At 25.4% G+C, this 27,177-nt stretch overlaps 1 protein-coding gene across 1 annotated transcript in view; it reads right to left on the minus strand.

Annotated features, from left to right (window-relative positions):
- Positions 1 to 27,177, minus strand: part of LOC129609669 (serine-rich adhesin for platelets-like) — a 138,041-nt gene that overhangs the window by 57,092 nt on the left and 53,772 nt on the right. The gene's annotated exons all lie outside the window — the stretch shown is intronic.

Below are 27,177 nucleotides of genomic sequence, written 5' to 3' on the forward strand. Positions count from 1 at the left end.
TTAATATGAAATTACGGTAATATTGTAATAGAAATATAACAAATATTATTTGAATAGTTTGTGATATTTTTTTTTATTGTACTCGTAAGTTTTGAGATTTTTATGAGATCTAAATTAATAGAAGGTGTAGAAAGGTTTTGCAATTTAATGACCAATCAAATGGACTGTATTGCCTTTGTAATTTGAATTAATTTTTTAAAACTCGATAAAATTTTATTTGTCTAAGATGGAAGATTGTTGATATTATTGTTCATAAACATTTCCTTTATTCTTATATGTGGCAAAAATATGAAGTGTTCTATAGTGCAATATCAACTTCATCAATTGATGTTAATTTTTACATGTGTTGGAATCAAAAATTTTAAAAATAATATTTTCAATTGAGTTCTGTTTACTTATAGATGTTACTTTTTTGCATATTTCCGAAAATTTTCCAAAAAAAAAATATTTTATTTTACTCTGTCTGATTATCCCGTTTATAAAATTTCTGAGCATACAACTTTTTATATAAAGACTGTTTTTGAAAAGTCCACAACTTCTTTTAAAATTATTTCAAGAAGCCTCCTAATCGTATGCCATATTCGAGAGCAGAGAGATCATAGCGGTAATATGAGAGCAGAATTTCATATATTAAAAGAAAAACTTGCTTTATATATTAATATTTATTCTATACTGATGTAAATCAAACCTAGATTAAGTAATAATTGAAATTATTGAACATAAATGTGCTATTTTAAGAGTCACAGATTTAATCGATTAGATTTTCAAATTCCCAATCATGCAAATAATCATGAAAAACTCGTTTCTTCTAAAATGTTAAAACTTCATCAATGAAAACTTTATTTTTTTGGGCTACATTCGTCATTATAAGAATGGCGACTGTATAGCTTAAAAAATATGTGTTAAGGGTTAATAAATATTTTGTTTATCCTATAAAGGATTTAAGGAGTTTATTTCACTGGCTCTGTAAGCTGATTTATTGTATGCATGATTTAAATTAAGCATTCACAATTAAAAATATTTACAATTCCATATAAAAAAAAATTTTATTTATTTCATGACCACCATATTTAAATAATATAAGGATTCAAGAAAAAATGCATAATGCAATGAAATTTTTGTGGTCAAGAATTGAAACAATAACAGAACAAACACGAAAAATAAAAGAAACAATTGTTAATAGTCTGCTAACTGCAAAAATGACATTCAACTCAGTTTAAAATCTTATACATACACTATCAAGTATGCAACATAAATAATGTGAGGGCAATAGAATTTAGTTAAAATTACATTGTATATATACGTTATACACGTACGGTAACACTATACTATATGCAATATAAAAAATGTCATGTCATAATATTAATGTCATTATGAAGAAGTAAAAATATATTATGTGAAACATACAAGTAAAATAGCAAACCCTTACAACAATTCTATATAATCTAAGTAAGAATTTAAAAAAAGAAAAATTGACTCACGTTACAGTAATAAAAATTAAATATGTATTTTAAATGCTTGTTGGTAATTTCTTAACCTAGCATATATAGAATTCATTGTTCACTCAAGTGCATCGAAGTATGTATATTCAAAGCACAATTAATAATATTTGCAGCAGACTACATTACTTGCAAATTTTACTTTTAACATTTTAAACTATTTTAAACTGTATACATATATTAATGTACATATTCATGTTATACATTCATGTCTCTTTATATTTCATATATAAAAGTATTATGTTTTACTTGTAAGGGTATAAATATTAAAATAATATCTAATACTTGTATCTACAATGTGTTTGAGATTCAATGATCTTGTTTAAATAATACGTTAAGTATATGAAGCTTATCACAAGGTGAGTCAAAAATTTTATAATTAAAAGTTGTAATATAATCAAAACTACATTGTTAATAATCACTTTGTTAATGTACCTAAAAAAAATTTAAATTTGATTCTTTTTGAGAGGTTCATTTTGTGTGATCTAATTTCTCTGCAAAATTTCCGAAATTAAATATTAAATTTCAATTTGAATTCTGCCAATTAGGTTTTTGGACATGATAAATCGACACCTTTAAAATAATGGCTTCCCAGCCGGGAGTTGTCAAAAATAATTTACGGATTAAATGCTTTCATAACCGGGGTTGTAGTATATCAAAGTTTCAAGTGAAATTATTTTATTATGTCTCAGTATATGAACGAAAATATAAAATCTGTTCGTAATAAAGTTCCCAATCTAGATATAGTCATGTATATATCCTAAAATTCGATCAAATTGTGCAACTCGTAAAGTTAACTGCTAAATATATAAAGGGAAATTGAGATACAGAATGGCACGAACAGACATTTGTAATCATTTTGATTTTTCAATAAGATCTTATCTTATAAATATAGAAACTTTTAAATTTTAAGAAAAATTTCTCAAGTTGCACTATTGTAAAAACTTTTAAATAATCATTGAATTTATTATTTTGAAAATCATGTTAAATTCTTAACCGCTTCTCATAAAAGAGTAGCCAATAAATTTTCTTTCACCCACATACATGCATGCAATTTCTTTTTTTTTCCTCTGCCATTGTAAATGTAATCACATTGAATTCCTAACACTCTGTATGAAAGAAAAGCGTATAAAATATTTGCGATAGCGTTAAAATTAGCGTTTAAACATATTAAAAGAGAAAAGAAAAGAAAAAATATTTGCAAATTTTTAGTCTAATTAAATTGCTACAAAAAAAAAACCAAAAAAAAAAAAAAAAATATTTTTTATTTTCAAAACAGCCATGTTTTTTTTTTAATAACACAAAATATATACTTAGTTTTTTTCTTCTTTTCACAAATTCTATGCTAAAGAAAAACGTAAATAAACGTTTCGCTTTCTGATTTTATTGGTACTTAATGTAGTTTCAAAGTAAAAAACAAAAAGTAACGAGATGAGAAAAAAAAAGAGTAAGAAAAATTAATTTACAAGCTTTCGCAGTTGTAATGATTTGCATGTGTTGTTGTTGGAATGCAGTTATCGCTATATAAACATATTGTGTTCAAGATTGTAGTAATCATTAGCGTTTTCGTAATTTTATTGTAGTACTTATAATGTTGTTGTAGTATAATATTGCTAAAATTAATAGAGCGCTTTAATTAACAACAAAGAAAGACTCTAAGTTTATCAAAAAGGTGGTTTTCATTTTTTATTAATTAATTTTTTTCTTTTCATTTTAAGAATCCCACCTTGCTGATGCAATTCAATGACTTTATCATGCAAATATTTAAATGAGATAAAAAAACCTGTTAACTTTATAGAAATCAATCGATTATTTAATGTTTTCCTTTCGGTTCCAACAGAAAAGACCCGATATGCAAATTTAATTTTCATATTATTTTTTTTTTTGCAAATATACATATATTTACGTTATGTATACATATGTATGTATTTAATTTTAAACAAAAAAATAATGCCAGAAAGTAACAATCAAAATTAGAATTGGGAGTTCAACATAAATACAATTTTTTAATTACAATTTTCTTTTATTAAAAAAAAAATGCATTGTTACCAGAGTGTTGCCGCTCAGTTCAGTTAAATTCCAATATATTTGTACTAATTGAATAGTGAAATTTGGTAATTTTAATCAAACAATTTAAGACAAGAGGAAAAATAAATTTAAAAAAAAAAATTAATTACTAATTAAATATGACCACATTTAAAGGATTTTAATTTCTATTTTTTCCTATAGTCAAGTCGGAAATCATGTTATTAAGAAATGAAAATGCTTAATGATTTTCTTTAGAGTTCTCTTAGTTATAGACCAAACATTTTCCTCTCATTAAATGTCTCAAAAAATTTCTTTAATGTGTTACAAAATGCATTTTCGCTAAAGCTGTCAAAATAAGTTTCCCATTTCTTGCGAAATACCGAAAACACGCAACCGTCTTTAATTAACTCTTTAAATTTTTAAATATTGCTGACTTTAATTCTATTTTTAAGTTTTCTATTCCCGTATATCAACTTACGTTATAAATTATATTCAATATTTTAAAACTGCCTAATTTCGTACATAAATTAAATGCTGTACATAAATTAACACGTAAAACAGTTGTCAAAATTTATATTGGTACATAGATTTTACATGAAACCCTCCCAAAAGTGTTACGTGGCAATCGTGTTTACATTCGAATTTTCAATTTCAATCTGGTGATAATTGAACTGGAAACTTACCATGGGTGTCGCGTTTACTTATGTGCAGTACTAAGATGTAGATACATAATATTGTGTGTGGAAGTGTTTGAATGCTAATCAACATATTTTCAAATTCACGCTTTCAAATACACTTGTAATTAATAAATAATTTCTATGTTTCAGTCATACTTGCCCAACTAAGTGCTTTTGTTGTAGGAGAATATCAGGTAGAATTAATTTTACTTCCATATTGTTTTTCCTATCTGTATACAGATAAAGATTTCGTTTGCAGTTTAAGGCATAAATAAGACTACAGTAAACACAATGTTTTAATTCTTTTTTTTTTTATTTTTTAAGAAAATTAAGTTATATTTTATGTTTTCAACAAAAAAAAAGTAGGTGCAATATGCGATTACGATTTAATTAAAGCGAAAAATATAAAGTCGATTAATGACTTTTAAGTGTTTGTATAAATTCATATAGGTACTCGTATGTTGATTTTCGATATCAAAATGCCGATAAGACTTAATTTCACGCCGTAATATAAAAAATTCTGTTTTTCTTTTTCATTTCTTGTCTCAATAAAATTCCATTATCAAAGTAATTTTATTTATTCAATTAAATTTTATCAATTATACTATTGTTATTACAGTTAGTTGGCAATGAATAATTGATTTAAAACGCCACCCATTGTAAAAAAAAAAAATTACTATAAAAATTGAATTTAAAAAAAAAAACGAAAACTTTCGTTCAAACATCACATAAGTTTTTGTTTAAAAAAATAAAACACTTAAAATATATTTACAAGGTGTGTTGAAAAAGTTTTACCAAAATTAACTTTGTTGTATGTTCTATATTAGTAAATATAATTTCGTTTTTTAGCTCAGAGATTAACTGTGGTCAGTTTCAGAGAGGTAAGAGCATGCTCTGATCAAATGAAAAATTTTTTGAATTTAAAAGCTCTGACATCATAAACGAATAAAGTTAGATATAGCACATTACATCTTATTCTGTCATTTAATAATTTTTCAAATTTGAAACCCCAAAATAATGTTGTCGAGACCGTAGGATTGCGGTAATGTGATTTTTGTAAACCCAGACTGTACATTGTGAAAAAATTTACAGTCTGTTTCATTTCCGTCATCTTTCTTACTAAATTTTTGCTATCATGCATAAACTATATCGTATATCTTTGATACACCTAAATAAAAAGCGTCCACAAATTATTTGAAACTTTTTTAATACGCATAGGTTATGCGCAATGTTACAATAATCTAAATTATATTTTTATTTAATTTTTTATACTTTAATACCTTTTCAGAATTTTAAGAAAATAAAAGAGTTTCTGTCATATTTATTTTTGACACGTTCTAAATACGGTTTAATAGTTTTTTGACATCCTGTGTTTTGATATCGTTAAATTAAATTGGTTATTTTAAAATAATATATAGTATCTATGTATGTTGTATTTGTAAGTATAAATTGAATAATACAAACTACATTATAACAAATTATTCACGCAATTTTCTAGTCAAGACTTAGGAAAACGGCATTAATTATTCAATTTCTTCATACTTAATGGAATTACGAGTATTTCTAAGGAAAGTTTTTGCTTATTGATTATTCGTAAGCTTTATACTAACACAAAAAAAATTTTTTTATCAATTGTTGTAATAATTATTTGAAGTAAATAATTCTAATGACCAAAACTAGGTTTGGCCAGACCTATATTCGAAATATACATCGAATATTGAATTCTTTCATAATATTGTACTCCTTTAAGTGAAAAAGAAATTTTTTTTACAAGAAATCTCAAGTTTTTGCGTTAAAATTTCTTAATTAATATTTTATATCAATTATTTATGGGCTGAGATATAACAGTTTCTAAATTCGGAAAAAAATGTGTTTAAAATCACAAATGTGTTCGAATTACGTACGTACATTTCAGGCCCAACTAATATTACTGTGTCAAGTGAGGTTTGGCAACTCAGTCAAGTTTAGGTTATTAATTTAAGTAAAGTGAAAAACATAAGCAGTACTTTTCATTAATAACTTCCGTGTAAAGCGTGTATATACACTTGATCAATCTAATTTATATCTAATTTATATGTAACGAGTTGACTAATTCTTGACAAAAATTAATTCCAATTCATGTAACATTGCATTGTTACTCAAAATTTATTTTTTAAATTTATAAATACAAAAATTAGATAAGAGGCCATCATCATTTAACAATAATAATGTCATAACTATTCGCGATATTCTTATAGATTTTTTTTTATTTTTGTATTTTTATTTTATGTCCGTGCTATCATTGTATCGCAAAGATTAATAAAATAATTGTAATCGCTACAATTATTATTAATATTTGCGGTATGTTTATATGGTGCCATGTGAATTATAAAATTTTTAATTTAATACGCGATATTCTTTCGAAAATTACATTTAATTATAAAAATTAATTAAATTACATTTACGACAAAAAATTACTTTACTTTGAATTACTATAATTTGCAACTTAACATTGCTTATTATTTTACAATCAAAACTTATCAATTAATTTTTTTATTAATTAAGTAGTTAATTCGTAGAACGAGTTTGTCGTTAACAATAATGAAATAAAGCAAATTAATTTTTTGACGTAACTAATAAGCATATGTACTATCAATCTACTCAATAAAGCAGCAAGCTTTAGCAAGTAATCAAACAAAGATCATACGTCCACTTAATCTTATTAAGCTATTGAAATTCTATTGTTGAGTTAGGCAATCTTGACTTATTCTTGAGCTATGAGTAAAGAGTCCGTTCAAAATTCTATACAATTCAGGAATTATACAATTGCTCTATACAATTCAGGAATTAGAAATCGTAAACTGAATTATGGCTTAGTATCATATTACTGAAGTTTTGAAGTAGAGGAATATTATAATATTAAGACTCGAATTAATTAAAATATACCTAGTTTTGACTAATTTTTTCCCAAATTTACAATCATTTACAGTTACAGAAATAATGGAGCAAATCTATTGAAATTTAGCTTTATCTTTATTGAACTACTATTATGATTTAACTTTCATAAAATCAATAAGGTGAAAATTTAGACTTTGAAATATTTTAAAAACAATCTTTTCGAAACAAAATTTTTGTATTTATTTTTAACGACGTGGTAAAAATAAAAATAGAGGTCATTATAATAATAGTTACGCTAAATATAGAGAAATTTCGAAATTTTGTAGGCTTTTACAATAAAATATTTAAGGAATTTTCAAAACAATCGGTTTTCTAAAAACGAGTTTTTTCTTATTTTAATTTGTACATTTTTTGTTTTTTACTTTGATTTATTTGAATAGTTTCTTAATAAGTAATGAAATATGAGATAAAAATGTTATTACATGATTTTTTAATATATGTTCCGGGTTATAAATACGTTTTTTATAATTTTATGAGTTGAATCATTAAATTGTTAAGTAGTAATTATACCCGTACGAACGTATGTTCGAAGGGTATACTAAATTTGACTTACCGTTTGTAACGCTAAGAAATAACGGTGTTAGATATAGACTCAAGTGTATGTTTTTGATCAGCGCCAAATTCTGAGTTGATTTAGCTTTGTCTGTCCGTCCGTCCGTCCGTCCGTCCGTCCGTCCGTCCGTCCGTCCGTCCGTCCGTCCGTCCGTCCGTCCCAACGATAACTCAAAAACTAATTGAGCTAAGTTCACCAAATTTTCACAAATGATTTATTGTAGTAAGTGCCAGAACCCTATTTAAATTGGACATGATCGGGGTACCGGTTCGGGTAGCTGCCATACAACTTCAAAATTTATTTGGCTATATCTCAGAAACTATAAAAGTTATGGTATTGAAATTTCACACAAACGAATATATTAGTAGGGCCAATATGCCACATAAAAGTCGTTGAAATTACTTGGCTCCTTCTGGTACCTTCCATACAACTTCAAAAATTATTTGGCTATATTTCAGAAACTATTAAAGCTATGGTATTGAAATTTCACACAAACGAATATATTAGTAGGGCCAATGTGTCACATAAAAGTCATTGAAATTACTTGGCTCCTTCTGGTACCTGCCATACAACTTCAAAAATTATTTGGCTATATTTCAGAAACTATTAAAGCTATGGTATTGAAATTTCACACAAACGAATATATTAGTAGGGCCAATGTGTCACATAAAAGTCATTGAAATTACTTGGCTCCTTCTGGTACCTGCCATACAACTTCAAAAATTATTTGGCTATATTTCAGAAACTATAAAAGCTGTGATATTGAGATTTCGCACAAGTGAATATATTAGTAGGGCCGATGTGCTTGATAAAATTCGCTAAAATTTCTTGGCTCTTTCTGGTAGCTGCCATACAACATCAATAGTAGTTTGGCACAACCAGTATTTTGAATAACACATAGTACTGAAATTTTGCATAAATTAATATGGTAATACGGCAACTTAAAGTCATAGTCTGCCCCATAGTTAGTTATGGCACATTAGTTATTCGCACATAGGATAACAAATTCGTACGGGTATCACAGAGTTGACAAGGTCAACTCTATTTTTTTTCTCGTTTTTATTTCAATTTCGCTAAAATAGTTTAAGATTATAGATTTCAAGCTGGTTTTAAACTTTATGAAAATGAATGAAAAAGATATTTAACGAAACGATTCTGAACGAAATTTACTTAGTCTAAAATATTGAGCTTTTCTAATTTTGTAAGGTCTGAAAATAATTTCCCCACAACAGATCGTCATATCGAGTTCGAAAAATGAATGAATCGCAGGTTAGTTTTTTGTAAATCGAAAATCTGTTTTCAATATGAAAACTATTCAGGAGAGTATAGTGTCATTTGAAAAATCAGTCAACTATATATTAACATAAAAACTGGAAGTTGAAAAGTGATTCAGCTGGATTAATTTTAATGAATTTCGGAATCTTTTTCAACTAGGGTTCCTTTTTTAAACTCGAAAATACGATGATACTAAATTATGATTAACTAAATCGTGATTATTTTAAGAAGTGTATTTGACTTCAGTAGTAATCATAAAAATGCATCATATATATGGAACCCTGATAGATAGGGTAGATTTTATAAATGCTTGTAAAATTCAAATATACAGGGTGACTGTACATATTAATTTTTTTTTAAATCGTGTAATAACTATGAAAGTTATAGCCATTTTAATCGATACACTTTTTTTCAAAACGAAAAATTTTTAACTGCGATTTTGTGTGTTAAAAATTCATTTGTTGCCCCCCAGGCATTAAAATTGTCCCATCTTTTTGCCCCCGAGAGATTATACCATATTAGAGGTTCACCCTTTATACATGGTATCTGAAAAGAGATGATTGCTCTCCACAAGTTTTTTCTTTGTTGCAGATAATTTCAAAAACTGCAATCATTAAGTATTGCTGAAATTAATTTTAATTGACGAAATGGATTTGTTCAATTGACTTGATTGTCAATCAAATTATTTTTTTGATTTACAAAATGTTTTCATAGAAAATTATCGCATTTAAGTAGCAATAAATTTTCCATACATTTATACTATCTATTTTAATTTCCGAAAATCAGTTCATACCGTTGAATAGGTGAAAATATTTAATTGTTGTAGAATAGATACAAATAACATTGCATATTCAACACTCTAATCTAAATCCATTAAATTTTATCACATTTTAAATGAAAATACAAAAGACCACATAATGACGAACCTGAAAAATGCATTTAAATACCAAATCAACTTATTTAACTTTGTATATAAAATTATAAAGAAAACAAATAAAATTTAGTTACTAAGTAAGTTTAGTTGAAATGAGCAAAAACTCATTACAAAATTTTACAAAAATTGAGTACAAAGTTGCTATTGCTGAATGTCGAAAATTGCGGCATCACAAAAATATTATATTTTATATTCTTTCAGAAGGGAGAAAAAAAGGTGTAAAATTCACAATTTACCTGTATTGAATCGTAAGGTAAAGAATACAGAAATTTTACAAAGAATTGAATTCGGGCTATGAACATTTCACTAAACTACAGGTAAGTAAAGGTAATTTCTTAGTTATCATATAGTATGTTGTCTTTTTTAAAATTTATGGCTATTATGATTTTTAACTGGTTTAAGTTTTTTACAAGATATTTTATTGTTTTTAAATAAATTTTTATTACCTTTTTTTTCGAACTTACTAAAAAACTATATGGGTACTTTGTATTGAATTTTATGTTTCTTTTTCATATAATCTTCAAGAATGTTTGGAATGTCATTGAAATTATTGATTTCTTAGATCAATTTTATGACTATACATTTATATACTTATAACAGTTTCATTGATTTTTTATGATTTGAATTTATTTTTTTTTTAATTTTAGAAAATATTTCTTGTTTTTTTTCTCACTAATAAATTATAAATGATTTTCTACACGTGTTGTAATTATTATGAATAAAATTTTATGGAATCTCAAAGGCTTCATCATGAATATTGGATGTGTCTGGCATAACGATGCATAATTATGTTAAAAATAAATTTTGTAATTACGAATTTTAATTTAAATTTAAATACCGCAGTATCTATATATATATATATATACTCGAATTACCGCAGTACCTATTGTTAATTTAAATTTGGTAAAAAAAATCATATTAATAAATCAGTAACAGAAATTAGATTATAATGTAGATTAATTTTGAATATGCTCGTATGTATTTTAATTATAAAAGATAATCAAAAATTTGTACTACTAAATTAAGCTGAGAAATTTTAAAATCTCAGGGGGGTACTATTTTCAATTGAACCATATTGTGCTTAGTACAAATTTTCATTGAAAATTTTTCGTTTCAGATTCCGAGATCTTATATTTGATCTAAGACTCTCAACCACATTAAAATTACAGAAATGTTAAGCATGATTCTGGTTAGGTAGAAAAAAATTATTGACTAGAATATTATCTTTTCAATCTGCATATTTTTGTTTAGATATTTGAGAAAATTTAAATATATTTGAATTAGGCGTTTTGAATTTTGTCCAATTGCATACCCATTTATTATAGACATTTATATTCATTTATGGATTTGTGTAAATTGTTCCTTGAAATGGTTTTTAAACTTAAAATAATATTTCAATATTTTCTTGTGTTCTGTAAACTTTAACATAGAATTATTGATTTCATTGAAGTCTTATAATTTTAGAATTGAAAAAAGTACATAAGAAATGAATTGAAAGCCTTCTGAAAAGCTTTTTTTAACACTTAATAAAAATACAAGTTAATAAACGTGTAAATCGTATGGGCCATTTTTGCATTTTCGCATTTACAGAGAAATTTAAAATAATGGCTTTTTTTAAGTGAACCAATAACAGAAAAAAACAAGTAAAAACGTTTCAGTCGGTATAAACCGATTGAATTATACCCTGCACCTTTCGTTATTGTGTAGCAATTACTCGAACCTGTGAGATCATTCTATAGAAACTTCACGGACATGTCTGACCTATCATTGGACATCCGACTGCCAAGTTTCATCAATCTGACCTTATTATTTTTCAAAATATTTAAAATTAGCTTTTGGAGTTGTATGGTAAGTACCTAAACCTGTCAAGCAATTTCATCAAAACTTCACAAATATATGTGATCTATAATCGGACACACAACTGCCAAGTTTCATGAATCTGACTTTATTATTTTTCCAAATATTAAGAATAAGCTTTTAGACTTGTATGGGATCTACTCGAACCTGTTAAGCAATTCCACCAAAACTTCAGAAATATGTCTGACCCATAACTGGACACATGACTGCCAAGTTTCATGAATCTGACTTTATTATTTTGCCGAATATAAAAAATTTGCTGTTGGAGTTGTATGGCAGCCACCCGAACCGGTGCAGCTATCCCATTATAATTTTTAGAGCATGTGTAGAATATAATTGGACACATGTATACAAAATTTTATATTTATAGCTTTATTAGTTTTTGAAATACTTAAAATAAACTCTTGGAGTTGTATGGCAGCTACCCGAACCCGTTGTCCGACTTAGTCCAATAACAATAGGGTTCGTCCTTGGCACAAAAGAAAAAACTTGTGAAAGTTTGGTGTCGATTGCATTATTCGTTTTTGAGTTATCGTGCGATCGGACGGACGGACGGACGGACGGACATGTCTAAATCGACGCAGAATTTTACGCTGAGCAAGAATATATATATATGTCCATACCGCAGATGACTCCTTCAAGTAGTTACAAACTCCATACCAAAGTTAATATACCCTTCACGAAGTGCAGGGTATAATTATTAATGTGTATTTTGTATAGTATGTGAAATTGATTTCGCCTAAAAATTCATACAAACTACGAGTATATTAAATTTTTAATTTCAACCAATTTTGTTCATATTTGAATGAATCTAGCTTGAGCTAGGGTTTAAACTGGAACGATCAATTTAAAAATCGAACATTTCTCTACGATTTTTTTTTAAGGTTAAAAGTCTAGGAAAAATTAGGATTCAAAAACTTATTTTTCCTCACTTGTTCAATTTGCAAAAAAGCTGCAATTTGAATTTGTTAAAATCTTTGGACATAAATCTTTGAACATATGTAACAAAAAAATCTCATGTTTTTATGGTTTTTAAGAGTAAATCACAATTTCGACGGGAATTACTACATTTTTCCAGGGGGAAGAGAGCTGAAATAATTCTTTTACTGAATTTTGTTGATATGTGTGATTATTGCCAACGAACGGACAGACGGGCAAACTCATGAAAACTGATAAGTATACATTTTTTTTAAATTTGTTTTTGTTTTTTTTTGAAACAATAAATAATATGGTAAATAAAGAATGGGAGCTAGATTCTTTAAATCTACAACACTTTATAACTTTTTTAATTGGGTACATAAAAAATGTCGCGTGAACAAATAAGAAACGCTAACTACAATTTTGTAGCAACAGAAATTTTAATGAAATTGAATTTTATTAAATTTACTTTTCATTTTACTAGCTAAAAAAAAATTAATAATAAATCTTGGCAAAAAAAAACCATACCACACCTTTTGTATATTAAAATAAAATAAAATACAAAATGGTGTTTATTATAAGGACTTAATTTTTAATGTACATATCAATGAATACAAGTGTATGGGTTTATGGACCTACCGAATGAATATTTAAATTATTTCCACCCCAGTCAGACCGAACTAAACTAAATGTTTTGTATTTTACAATAACAAACAAGAAAAAACGAAAATTACACATTTTGTGCTTTTTGCGGATATACTTAGTTGTTTTTTTCTTCCTCCCTGAATATTTTGTTTTTCTTTTTTATATACAGTCACCTCCAGATATATAAACTATGCGCAAATACGTTTCTCATTTTAGTGTTGTGAAAAATAGAGGAATATTTTATTCATATTAAGAGTAAATTTAAAACGTAAATTTAAAGAGTCTGTTTTTAAAAAAAAATCCGAGTGAATCATTTCAATTCGATGTAACGTTTACATTCAGTATTATAAAATTTGACAACTAATGACAAAAACTTTAAAGTTTACTCTCTTGCAAACGGTTTCTAAAATATCAAAGCAAAATCTGTAGTAAATTATTTCGGATATTGAAAAGTGAAGTTATAATTTTAGATACGTCCGCAAAACAAAAAGTAACATTAAGACGTTTTTAATAATAATATTGACATACATTTTGTATGATTAAAATATATTTTTAATTTTGTTCTATTCAATGCGCTAATCGTTCCCTAAACCAGGATTTTATGCATATTTATTTGGTGTGACTGTATACAATTTATAAAATTTATACCAAGTAAAAGCAAAACTGCTCCTAATTTTTTCAATATTTATGTATACTTAGTGTACGTAAACAATGTTAAAGTAAAATGTATAAATGAAAATGAAAATTAAAAACAGAAAGCAAATCAAATTCAAATTCAGGTGTTCAGGTTTTGTATTGTCACCCTAGTCAATAATAATGAGAAAAACAAAAACAAAAAGGCATTTTTTTTAACACATGGTATGTATGTATGTATGGATGTGTTTTTTCTTTGGCCTGGTGCGGTGGGTGTTGTACATTATTTAGTGTAGATTTTAGTCCATTAAGTGCATTCAGTCATGAACTTATTAATGTTACCATTGACTGATAATGTTAAATGGAAAAACACAAAATAAAAAAAAATAAAAAGCAGAAAACAGATGGTATTTTGATGGACTAGACATCCCAATTGTAACGGTACACATTGCGTATAATATTTTGTATTTTGTTTTTATTTTCTTTGAAAAAAAAAATGTTTTTTTTTTACTTAAATGTAAAAAAAGAAAAATGTAAAATATTTTTATTTTTTTGTTTTACCAGACATGAATTCCCTAATCGATACTTATGTTGGGCTGGTTGTTTTGTTTTTGTGTTACATAGAATATATGGAAGAATAATAATATAAAATGTGATATAAATTACACATTTAAGTATCATATAAACACACATATATACAGGCGTAATATACATAAAGGTTGTTGACTCGTTATAAAAGTAAATTCATGATTAATTCAATTATAATATAATATTAGAGTAATTTATAAAAAATGAACAAGAATTTTGATGGGAGACTTGCAAAAAATAATTTTGTATTTTATGCTATTCTTATTATTAATGTAAGAAGATGATAGGCAATTTAATGCCCTACTAATTCTATAATACTCACAAAATCTCTTGCAAAATAGATGAAAAGAAAAATGAGAATAAAGAAAATAAATTACATGCACCCATATATTTGATACATGCCCTGATAAAATTTTTACCATGTATTTACCATAGGTGTAATTATAGTAGAAATTTAAATTTTTGTATAGGAAACTCGCTTTTTAAAGAAGTTCTGATATCTTGGGAATCATAACTCTTATCGATCTAATTCAAAAAGCGTGCTTGCCGATTCTGTAACAGAAGCTACGTGTAAAGTGCGAACGAAAAGAAGGAAGACTTTAGGTCTTAAATAAGAATATACGAAAGGAGCTTTATTGTTCAAAATTTAATTAAATTTTTAGTTTAAAATTTATTGGCCTTATTCACAGATTTATTTCTTACTTCATAATTATTATCAATGTTATTAATAAAATCCGCTATTTTTCCAATTAATTAATTAATTATTTAATTATTTAACTACAAAATAATGTAATGTGTACATATGTAATGTATATAATGTACATGTACGTATGTATAAGGGTCTTAAAAATTAATTAATATCATTGAACGCCATTGTACGCTTCTTAAAAAAGAAATAATATTACATACATACATACATATATATAATATGTATACACAACAGCACTTCGTGACTTCTAAAGGACAACCATAAAGACAATATCACATATCATTGTATCCTAAATGCTTTCAAAATATATCGTACGGCAATTATTTTTTTTCTAACCGAATGCACATATACAAGTACAATGTCACATATTTTATTATAGTAAAGTCGACTAAATGCGGGAGACCAAGTATAATTATTCATAATATGAAACACACCTTAAAAAATAAAGTAAAGTGAAAATTATTGCTTTGCTTATTTAAAGAACGCTCGAAAATCAGTAGATAAAAGTAGTTTTTTTTGGCATGCTTATGCGTTAATATGCGTAAATCATGTATGTATTTATGTTCATATATATTATAAGTAAGAAAGAGGTCTGCGTTATTTTAAAAAATTTTTGTAAGAAAATATTAAATTTTATCCTTTAAAAAATTTATATTTTATTTCAATATTAAAGCCATTGTGCGTCTGTTCATAAATAAGTAAATAATTCGGTACGTTTGTATGTATTCACTTAAATATGTATGTAAAATTTACATATTTTTTTAACAAACTTATGCATATATGTACACATGTACAATGAGTAAATATTTACAATACTCAAATGCTCAGTATATAAAGCAAATATTCACCTACTTACTTAGAATAGAGTTTACATACTAGACAGATTTGAAAAAAAAAACAAAGCAAAGAAAAATCATGTTGCCACAAAAGAGGAAAAAAATAAAACAAAAATTTTATGTAATAACGGTATGAAAATAAAAATACAATAAAAAAAAAGCAAAAACAATAGAACGAGACATAACCTTAAACTTTTTCCAATATAAATTTAAATTAGCAAAAAGTTATTGTTTCAAAAAATAAATTTTATGGTTAAACCAAATTCTTGAAAAATAGCACATTTCCTTTGAATAAACAAAAATACGCATTTTTTAAAAAGAAAAATTATTTGCACTCAAATTATTTTTATTTATATATGAAAATTGCATATTTTTCGGATGACAATTTAATAAAATTCAACAAAATTGAAAAAATTATTAAAAAATAGTCGAATTCGACGTCTGTTTGGTTGGGTGAACTAAGATAAATACGAGTACTATCAATTTCTTATTTTTATTCGGAAAGAGAAAAAAATAGAACGTCATCCAATAAAAACATGAAAAATGTTTGATACCTAAAACCCGCCTTAAACTTTTATAGCTTTTCATGTAAAAGAAGAAAAATCTCGAAAAACTTTTTTGCAATCTCTAAAATCGAAAGTGAAACAGGCACACGTAGGTAAAATTTTTATTCTCTGAAAAAAGTGTTCTCAAATTGAATTGTTTATGTATGAATTAATTTAAGCTTTCTATTTTAACAGATAGATAGAACATTTTGTAAACAGGCATACAAACTGAAGGGAGGACATAGTGAAACTGATAATTATATTTTTTTTTGCCCATTTTGTTGAAAATATTATATTGTGCTGAAAATGTTTTAATACAAATTTTAAGATAATATTTTTTTTCTTGCAAAACTTTGAAATTCTGAAAGTAAAATAGATTTTTAAAATTTATTAAACTTTTGGAAAACCAAACAAAAATTACAAGATACCACGAAAAAGCCAATAAATCCTTTTCTATTTTGTTTTTTTTTTTTAAGCTACTGAGGTATTAAAAATTAAAATTCCTATGGCTGGGTGCATTAAAAATTTTTATTATACTTTCAAATTCATACATTCATATATTTTTAGGTATTGTAAGGATTAGAAATTGTTTTTAGAATCTGAAGAGCGCATGGAATCTGTAAAATGTGTGAAAAAAAGGAATTATTTTATATGATTTAATAAATAACCTAAAAAAAAATTTTAAATATATGATTTTTTCCAATATTTGACCAATAAACCTTGATTGATTGTAAATAAGTAATGAAACGGGCAATTTGTGACATTGCGTGTTGAAATTTTTTGCTAATAAAAAAAAATTTTTCCATTTCGATATATGAAAAAAGCAATTTGACACTAGACTTTTGTTTGCTGGTAACATTCGTGATTTTTTTTGCAATTTATTTTACTAATTTTAATTGTATTACTCGTATTCGCAGTTATGAAAAATTTATTATCTACTTGCTCACATTCTTCTACAAATTGAAACTCATTTTATTAAAAATGAAATCAACCTTACAAAAAATGATCAAACAGTTTGTATTCTATATACACAGTCCTAAGAATAACATTCTTGCGTGTATCCTTGATGTAATGTTTTTCTGAAATTAATTACATAATAATAATCGCACGTTTTCAATTTAATTTAAAAATTTATCATGAAAGAATACTAGACCATTTAATTATATAAGTGTTTAAGGATCATTTCCAATAATTTTACTTATTTGTCATAGTTTTGACATGTTTTTTTGTAATTACGTGGGAAATGAAAATATTTAAAAAATTTTTAGTTGTATGCAAACATTTTTTGTCTTTCAACAACAATTTATGTTTTTATAATCGACTGCACATTAAGAAGAATAAAGAAATTTTAATAATAAAGTTGGGTCAAACTAACGGTTTGTGTTGTAGCGCTTTTCCCTTCAACAAGTGAAAATACTGCTTTTAAATACAGTCTAAGTATACCTACCGCACTATCAAAATTGTTTTCTTTCATATATGAAACTATTTCTAGGATTGCATATACTTAGGATGAGCGATTTACGCAGTCTTTGAAATACAGCAAAAATTAATTTAATAATGGGATAACATAATGCTCGATTTTAAGGTTTAATTGTATGAGTTAAGAAAAATAATAATATTTTTTAATGTCATGGAATTTACCGTTACCTTTTTGCGTTTATAGAAATTTGAAAAAGCATGCGGTTTCGGAAATATAAGGTGTCAAAAATTCAAATTTTACAAATTTCAAGAGGCGATAACTTGAGAGGGGGTGGAGATTGAAAAAAATTTCCTTCTAACGAAATGAACTATTTGTTAATGTCTAAAAGTTGGTAAAATTTCAGGTTCTCACAAGCCTGGATCTAGAAGAAAAACGAGAGAAAAAATTTGGAAAAAAAGGATTTTAGATAACGGTAAATTTTTATGCCAATTTTTTTTTTTAAAGTTTAACTATAGTATACCATGCTAGGGGAAGCAAGCCACTGCCTTTCTGCGTTTGCGAAATTTAAAAAATACTTATGGTTTCACTGCGATAAATAGTTTAAAAATGGCATTTTTAGGGTTTTTGAAGGGGGGGGGGGGGGTGTATAACTTCTAGAGGAGGGGAGAAATTTGTTTTAGGTGTTTCCGTTTAATATTACTGGTGTAGGTCACTCTACCTTAGGGATTAATATGTTTACTTTTTAAAAATTCTTTTAAATAACAAATATTTTGACATTTTAAATTTACTCTCGGTTAAGGTTGAATTTTTTTCTCAAAGAAATTTTTATTCTTTATTTTATTTATTCTTATAAACTAACTATTAAAGTAAGTATACATATATTAATTGTATATGTGCGTGTTCTGGTTTTGAATTAACAAGTTGATGAAAAATAGAAGGAGAATAATAATAATAATGTTATAAGTGCGTGCAATGTGCATGTTTTGAATTCCAAAAGATTTGATATAAATATCCAGAGAATTAAATAAAATTCCTTGAAAGTGCAAGATTTTAAAGGTTGAATGAAATTTTTACTTCTATTTAATATTCATATATATATACATTTTTATTATATCTTATAAATACGTATACATACATATGAATCTATGTATATATATTTTTTTATAAGATATATATTTATATATGGACGAGTATATTATGTAGTGTATGCTTTGAAATAAAATATTTCAAAGCATATACCACATAATATAATAAATAATTAAATATTTGCTGGTAGCTTTAAATTTGAATTAAATTAAATAAAATTTCTTTTTGAAATTGTAATACATGTAGGTATTAAACTACCATACATACAATACATACAATGTTTAAATTATATAAGAATAAAAATAATATAATTTCATATTTCTAAAATTTGCTTGTCATTTTAATTGTTCTATAACATAGTTTTAAATTAAAATTTTTCCAAAAATTTTTGTAATAAAGACAATTTGCATTGAAATATTGTAAGTCATTAATTCGAATACAAGTTAAAGTCATGAAGGAAGTGAAACAGAACAGACGTCTTATTACAAGAATCCAGAATAGTATAAATCTGATATTCGAATACAAGGCTTTACAAATAATTGGGGATTTTTAAAACATAGTTTTGTATAGGTATAATAAAGACATAGAAAGTGCAATAGAAAATGCTTAATAAACTAAATTATTTTTTACAACTAAAAATTTTGTTTAACTGCTCGTACTATATAAGGGTTAAAGTTTATATTATTTTCGTTACAACAACAAAAGTAACTCAAATGATATCGTAACGAATCATAATTCTTTAATAGTTAATTAAAAAGTGTAACATTCTTTAATAGTTAATTAAAAAGTGTAACATTCATTTGATGTCAACATCACCATCCTTGAAAAAAGAAAACAAAAATTTAAATTTAATTGCAACAAGAAGAAGAAATTAAATAAAATTAAAAATAGCTGTGCTAGTTGTAGACAAAATATGTATAAAAATTTGGCAAACTAAAAGTTTTAGTATTATAGACATCAATTAACGTAGCAATTTTATTTAGACACCAGCATCTTATATATTGGAATGTATTTAACTATAATTGAAAATAATTTTACTAAATATAAAATTTGTTTTAGAATAAATTGGTACATCAAGTACAGCAGTTATTAATCATAATATTTGACGTGTAATGGAATTTTCTCTTTACTTATCTTCATAAATCTTTAAAACGTTTATTTTACACTGACAATGATAATAACTTTTCTTATTACCACACCAATACGAGTCTGCAAGTGTCCGGTTCTGGGTGGGGCCAGACTAATCATATGGAGCAGAGCAAGTGTAATGGGACTGAACGAAATATCGAGGATTAGTATCGAGGATTTAAATAGATTCCTCAAGAGAACCGGGATGGCTTACATATAGGCCACCTGTAATCGTACACTCAATGACAATGTGGTGATCACGGGGTAGTGGTATCAAAACGGTACATTTATGTTAATTCGGGTGCGGTGAACTGGCTGCACAGGTCGCCACAACTAACCAACCAATTAACAATAATATTTTAAAATTCATAAACCATTGTTAAAAAATTCACTGCAAAGGTGATTTTTTAATAGTGTAGCCCAGTGATGAGCAAACCGCGGCCCGACAAATTTTTTTTTTGCGACTTAAAAATAAAGTTTGTTTCACTTATTCACTTATTTACTTATTGTTTAAAAAAAAAGATTTCCCAAAAACTTTTTTTTGGTTAAATGTCGGCTTTTCGTACTGTATGCTCAATGCGTACTCAGATCTTTTGTACGCCGCTTTGTTTTAACAGAGTCTAAAAAATTTAATTTAATATACATACATATCTATTTCTTATACGAGTTTTTAACTTTAGCATGGTTTGAATCGGTTAATTTTCATCAATACAAAAAATGATAAAATAAGTTTGATAAAATTTTAAAAAATTAAAAAACCGCGATTATAAAATGCTCATCAAGCAAATATTTCTAAACTTGTTGACTAGAAGCACCACTGTCAAATTTCTCATTAAAACTTTCAATACTTATTTTTATTTTTTCTTATTATAATTTTTAAATCACTATTTTTATAATAATATGTTTAAGTTTAAGAAAATAATTACAATATCTAAGATACATTCAATAAACATTTAAAAATAACTACAAAATGCCTTGAAATTACTTATTACTGAAAATAGAAAATAAATCTGCTATAACTGCGGCCCGGGAAACGAATGCTTTTTCTCATTTGGCCCAATTTAAAAAAAGGTTGCTCATCACTGGGGTAGCCCAATATATACTCCATTTATAAAATATAATAATAGTGTAACCAAAACACAACTAATCCAGTTTCCTACCATGAAATTTAGAATATTGTGATCTCATATTCTCTATATGGCAGTAAATAGATATAAATATTTAAAGTTCACAAGTGGAGACAGCTTGTTTTAAAATATTATAATTTTAACTGGGCTTTAAAGTTTTTTCTAAGGTTTTTAAATCGATAGCCATAATATTATAGTATATTATTTAATTTTCAGTCAGAGTTTGACTAACATAATTATTCACCGCATAATTTTATAAAAATGCATGAAATATTATGTAGGTGGCGTTCACAAAACCCAATAGATTTTAATCTTTACTTTTAAAATAATGCCAAATTATTTATGTATGTATACACAAATATGTATGTATGTATGCAAATTATATATTTACTTTTAGTAACTTTTTATGTGACGCGTGTAAAAGTGATAAAAAATATGTTTTGATTTAATTTATACAATTGTCTTGTTCTAATCACAATGAAATTTTTAACTTATTATTAATTAATTAAACTAATACATATTATTAAATATATTTATGTATGTATGTATATGAATGTTTTGCTAAAAATTTGCGGTTTCTCTTAAAATTATGCACACATCCAAAGATATACATACATGCATGTATAAGTAAGAAATATTATTTGAACTCGTGTGGCTACTAAAATAACTGTGGTTGAATTTTTCATAACTTTGTATTTTCAATGACAAAGTATTTTCAATAGTGTTACCTACTCATCATGTTCTGACATTATTGAATTTTATTAGAGAACGATAATTTTTTGTTTCTAAAATTTTTCATTATAAAAACAGTAAAGTAATTTTGTTTTTGCAATTATTTCAATATATTCAAACGTGTTTTTTGATAATAATAAATAACATATGCATGTACATATGTATGATAATAAAAAGAAAAAACCCAAAATCGCATGACATAATAAACGTGACTGCAATTTATTTTTAAAACTGCTATTTTTAAAAATAAGTAGTGAAAATTATAATTTCAATTCATCTGATATTTTTAGAGGTAAAGTCAAATTCTTTAGTTTTTTGTTTTAGTTTTTCTTTTGATATTGTTCTAACAGAAAATTTTGCTTGAGCAACACAAAATGCAAAACAAATTGCTGATGTTCTAGAAATAAAATGCACTGAATAAAGTTACAATTTTGTGAAAGAATGACAGTTTAATGTTTATTTAGCAATTTTGTTTTTATTTTCTCATTAAATAAGCATTAAAATATAAGCAAATAAAAGTGTTTTTTTTTTTTTTTAAAGTTTTATACAAATAAAAGTCTGCTCTGTCTGCTTAATCAAACAATATTAATTGTATTAAAAATTCAAAATGAAATATTAATTACTGAGTTTTCATTAATTATGCCAGTAACAGTTATTGACATATTGGATTCTGAAATTTTGCATTGTTTGTTTTGTGTTTTTATATCGGATTTTTTTTACAATAAATCAGAAAAAATATTGATTTTCATAACAGTTTCAATTTTTTGATTGTATAACAGTTTAATATAATATTAAGCATACTATTAATGTTTGAAAGTACGAACTTAGTGGAAATTATAAAACATTGATTAATTTTTCAAAAAATTTTCAGGAATATAAAAAATTAGCTTTAAATTCTAGAGTTTGACAGAAAAATTTTATATTTTGAAATGTTTTTCAATCCTTTTGCTTTCAAAAATCTCTTTAATGTGCAACTGATTTCAATTAAGAGTAAAATTTTTTGTATTTGGACTTCTAAAATAATTTTTGAGTTTTAGTTCACCTCTGTAAAATGTCAACTTATAATAGATGTTTGTTAGTTCAGCTTTAATTTTCTCAATTCAATTTTAAAATACAGATGCTTCCGACTTATTCACTGTTAAGCATATGTTTTAATTTAAATAATACGAAAAATATTATATTTTCTAATATTTTCAACTATTTTTCCAAGAAATGCGTAAATTCAGTATGAATGATTACGCTTATATATGTTTATGTTTAATTAAGATTAGGTAAGTCGTGTGCGTTATGAGGTCATATGTACGCAATTACATATTTGTACTTATTTAACTAAGTGTTTTTATGATAAATATTCGTTGTAATAATGTACTTAATTAGTAGATGTAACATAATTTGGATTAAAAATTAATAATTATATAAATGCACAATATATCATGTGATTCTGAAATAGTTCAAAAAACTATTAAAATAAACCTTTGAGTTGAGTTTTTTTGAAGTAGGAGGGAAATTTTTGAAGTATGTATCTATGTATGTAAATGTTAAAAGAATTCGAAAGATAAATATTGTCAAAATCATTAATTTAAGTTTCTGGTACGTATTAGGTGTATATCGAATAAAATTTTTGTATAGGGGAATTCGAATTAGATACAAAGGGCGTGATCGTATGGCTCATTTACTTGCCAAATAAGAAGAAGATCATAACAGTTGTTTTTCTAAAATGTCATATTGTTTTTTCTAAAATGCATACTTCACACAAATGCAAAATTCAAACATTATTTATTTAGTATGTGACAGTATTTGACCTGACCATTGGTGTATTAGCACCGCTCCTTTAAGGGTCTCGGGTTCAAAACCCGAGATTCTTAAGGTAATCTTAATAATATATTCAATATTATTATAATTTAATATACAATACTTAGAAAAAATTAAAAAAGAAATTAGTATACAATTTTCATATATCCAAAATACTCGATATTAAACTAAGAAAAATAAACAATAAAACAACAATAACCTTAAATATTTAATATAAAGAAAAAAACTATCGCAGGCTAGTTACCTACCTAGTTAAAATATTTGTGACATAATAAAATTCGGGCATTACCATTTATGTATCAATACATCTGTATTGAAAATAGGAGAATTCCAACTTTTAAGTGGATAACTAAGAGGAAAAAGTACTTGATTGGGCAGAAAATTTTAAAAAAGTTTTTTTACTATAATTCAAAAGTATTGAATTTCTTTTATTTTTTTTAGAAAATAAACAATAAAAAAAATTGTGTTAATTGTAAAACACCAATTTATTTGTGTAGATTATAGAGTAGTAATTTGAAGTTTATGGAATTGCGAACTTATTGCAAAAAATTGACGCTAAAAAATTTATACTACTTTTCATAAATGGTTAAAAAAATTTCATTTTCATATAGAAATTTGTCGTCATCGCGTAAAGGGTACGGCAAATTGCTTTAAAAATTTAAAATCTTTATATGAAATGTGGCAACCTTCCCTTAAATCAATTAATACATAATATTTAAAAGGTAATTTCTAAGTACAAAGAAAAACAGAAAACAAAAAACAATATTTTTTTTTTATTTTTTTTTTTTTACGATTTTCTGTTTTACTCGTACTTACATTCTTTACCAAAGTATAAGCAGCAGCAGCAGGTGCTTACAGATTGTTTTCGTTTTCTTTATGATTTTTTTTTCAAATAAACTTTTTTTGTATGTATGTATAGGTAAGAAAAGTTAATTAAGGGAATAAAATTTAAGCAGCAAAATGTCGGCAAAGTACGAATGAAATATACAAAAAATTGAAAATTATTCATCCATTATTAAAATTTCAAATTTTATATTTGAAAATTAAATCTTTTTGAAAACGCTCAATAACAGTAGCTACAAAACGTGAATACGAAAATCATATAAGTGTGTAAAAAAATCAGTAAACAAAAGACGGCAGCCTAAAGATAAGGTAACAAAAAAAAATTATATTCATTGAAGTATAGCTGAAAGAAAAGCACGTGTCATAATACCATCTAACTCTACCCTATATTTTCTTTTATTCAATCTATATGTAGTGAAAGTGTTTATGAATATAACGGGAGCTCTAAATGATTTAAAATTATAAATATTTGAGTAAAATATGAAAGTTGATAAAAAAATTTTTAAAAAGATGACAATTTCATTTTATCTTAAATTTTATTCCGTGATTTTTAAAATTTTGATTTGCCATCCTTAACTGGATTTACTAAATTTAACACTCCATTGATGTTATACTCTTGTATAAATAAAAAATATTTACTACAATTTTTTGGTTGCACAACTTTGCATAATTATTTTGTTGAGGAAAAAATTTTAAATTATGAATTTTTTAATCGTAAGATGGGACTTTGATAAAAAATAATTTTATTTTATATAGAATAGAAAATAAATTCTAAATAAGTTGCTATTAAAAATTCTGTTCTTTAAAATTCTAAATAAATTCTTATTAGACTTAATTTGGCGACAAAAATAGAAATTCAAATAGATGTTTTCTAAACAGATTTCGGTTACTGTTTTAAATTGGTCATGTACGGCTTCTAGAAGCTATATCTATAGTGCTTCTTTACACTTTTCATAATAATTTTTTTTAAATTATTTGATACACGAATATTTCTTACTATTTCAAATTTTTTGCAAACCAAATCCTACCCACTTTGCATCGAAATTGAGCAAAATCAAAAATAAGTTTCATAAACAAGATTGAAATTTATTATCTAAGTAATGCCATATATGTCTATCAGGCCATAAAGCTCAGAGAGCAAATCAAAAATAAATTCCAAATTTATATGGAGTTCAAATGGAAGGGGTTTCGGAATTTATTTGTGTGAAGGAAATTTATCAATATTTTAGGCTCTAATTTAGAATTTAAATTGCAAAAAAATCGGTTGGTAAATTCCATCAGGAAAATGCATTTAAAAAAAAAATGCAACATAAAACATTAAGAATTGTGTTTGTATTTTTTTCCGATTGAAAATTTCGGAAAATAATTTCAGCTTGATGGCCTGATAGATATACATGGCATTATTCAAAATATAGTTAAAGAATTTTTAAAATTTAATATTTTTTTTGACATTCTTTTTCTGCAATAAAATATAATTTTGCATTGGACTATTCTGGTTCTGAACATTCCATTCTTTACTAATATTAATTAAAAATCATTAAAATATCTTAATTTTATTTGTTGCTAATTCGATTTTTTTCCAGTATGCTAGGAAGCAAAATGTTTCCATGCAATAATATTGTGAAAGTTTGAATTTTTTCAAAAATTTCATTCAAATCTGTTTGAATTCCATTTTCATTTCATTTCTGATTTACAATATTCGTTCATTAGCATTTAACATTTATATATTTTAAATTAATTGTCGGTAAGATTATCTATATGCTATATTTAAATTTCAATTCCTTTTATTACAATTGGTGAGTAATTGTAAACTTTCCAGTTGAAATTAGTATTTAGATTGATTATTTTTTTTTTTCAAAGTATTTCAAACAATAATTATTTATTTTCTCTTTAATTATATGATTAATTTTTATAGATTTTATTGAAAATTATTTTCTAATTTCAACTAATATTCATTTAGACACTTCCGAATGATTAAAACTTATTAATGAAAATATTAAGTTCATTTTCAAAATGCTTGTTCAAATTAAGTTTTTTTTCAAATCTTGCAATTCCATGTTAATCAAATATGGAAAAGCATATTTTTATTTGATGTCATGTAATCGTAATTTAAACTCTTATCAATAGGTAGTTGTATAATTATATTTTTCTACTTGTAATTAAATGCCATTTTGTAAATAAAATCCAACTATACATTGTCTTATGAGTGATTTCCTATTATTTAGTCGTTCTACTGTGAAGTTAGTGTAAGGAAAACTTTGTATTATTTAAAACTTTGTGACATAATAATTTCATGTAAAAATATTTTGTATTACATATATAAACCATAATTGAAGTTACTTTTTAGAGTGAAAAAGAAATTCAAAGCGATATTATGTTCGTTTTGTTAACAGAC

Source organism: Condylostylus longicornis, unplaced genomic scaffold (genome assembly GCF_029603195.1).
Source record: "Condylostylus longicornis isolate FDR11 unplaced genomic scaffold, ASM2960319v2 ptg000040l, whole genome shotgun sequence".
Classification (NCBI taxonomy): domain Eukaryota; kingdom Metazoa; phylum Arthropoda; class Insecta; order Diptera; family Dolichopodidae; genus Condylostylus; species Condylostylus longicornis.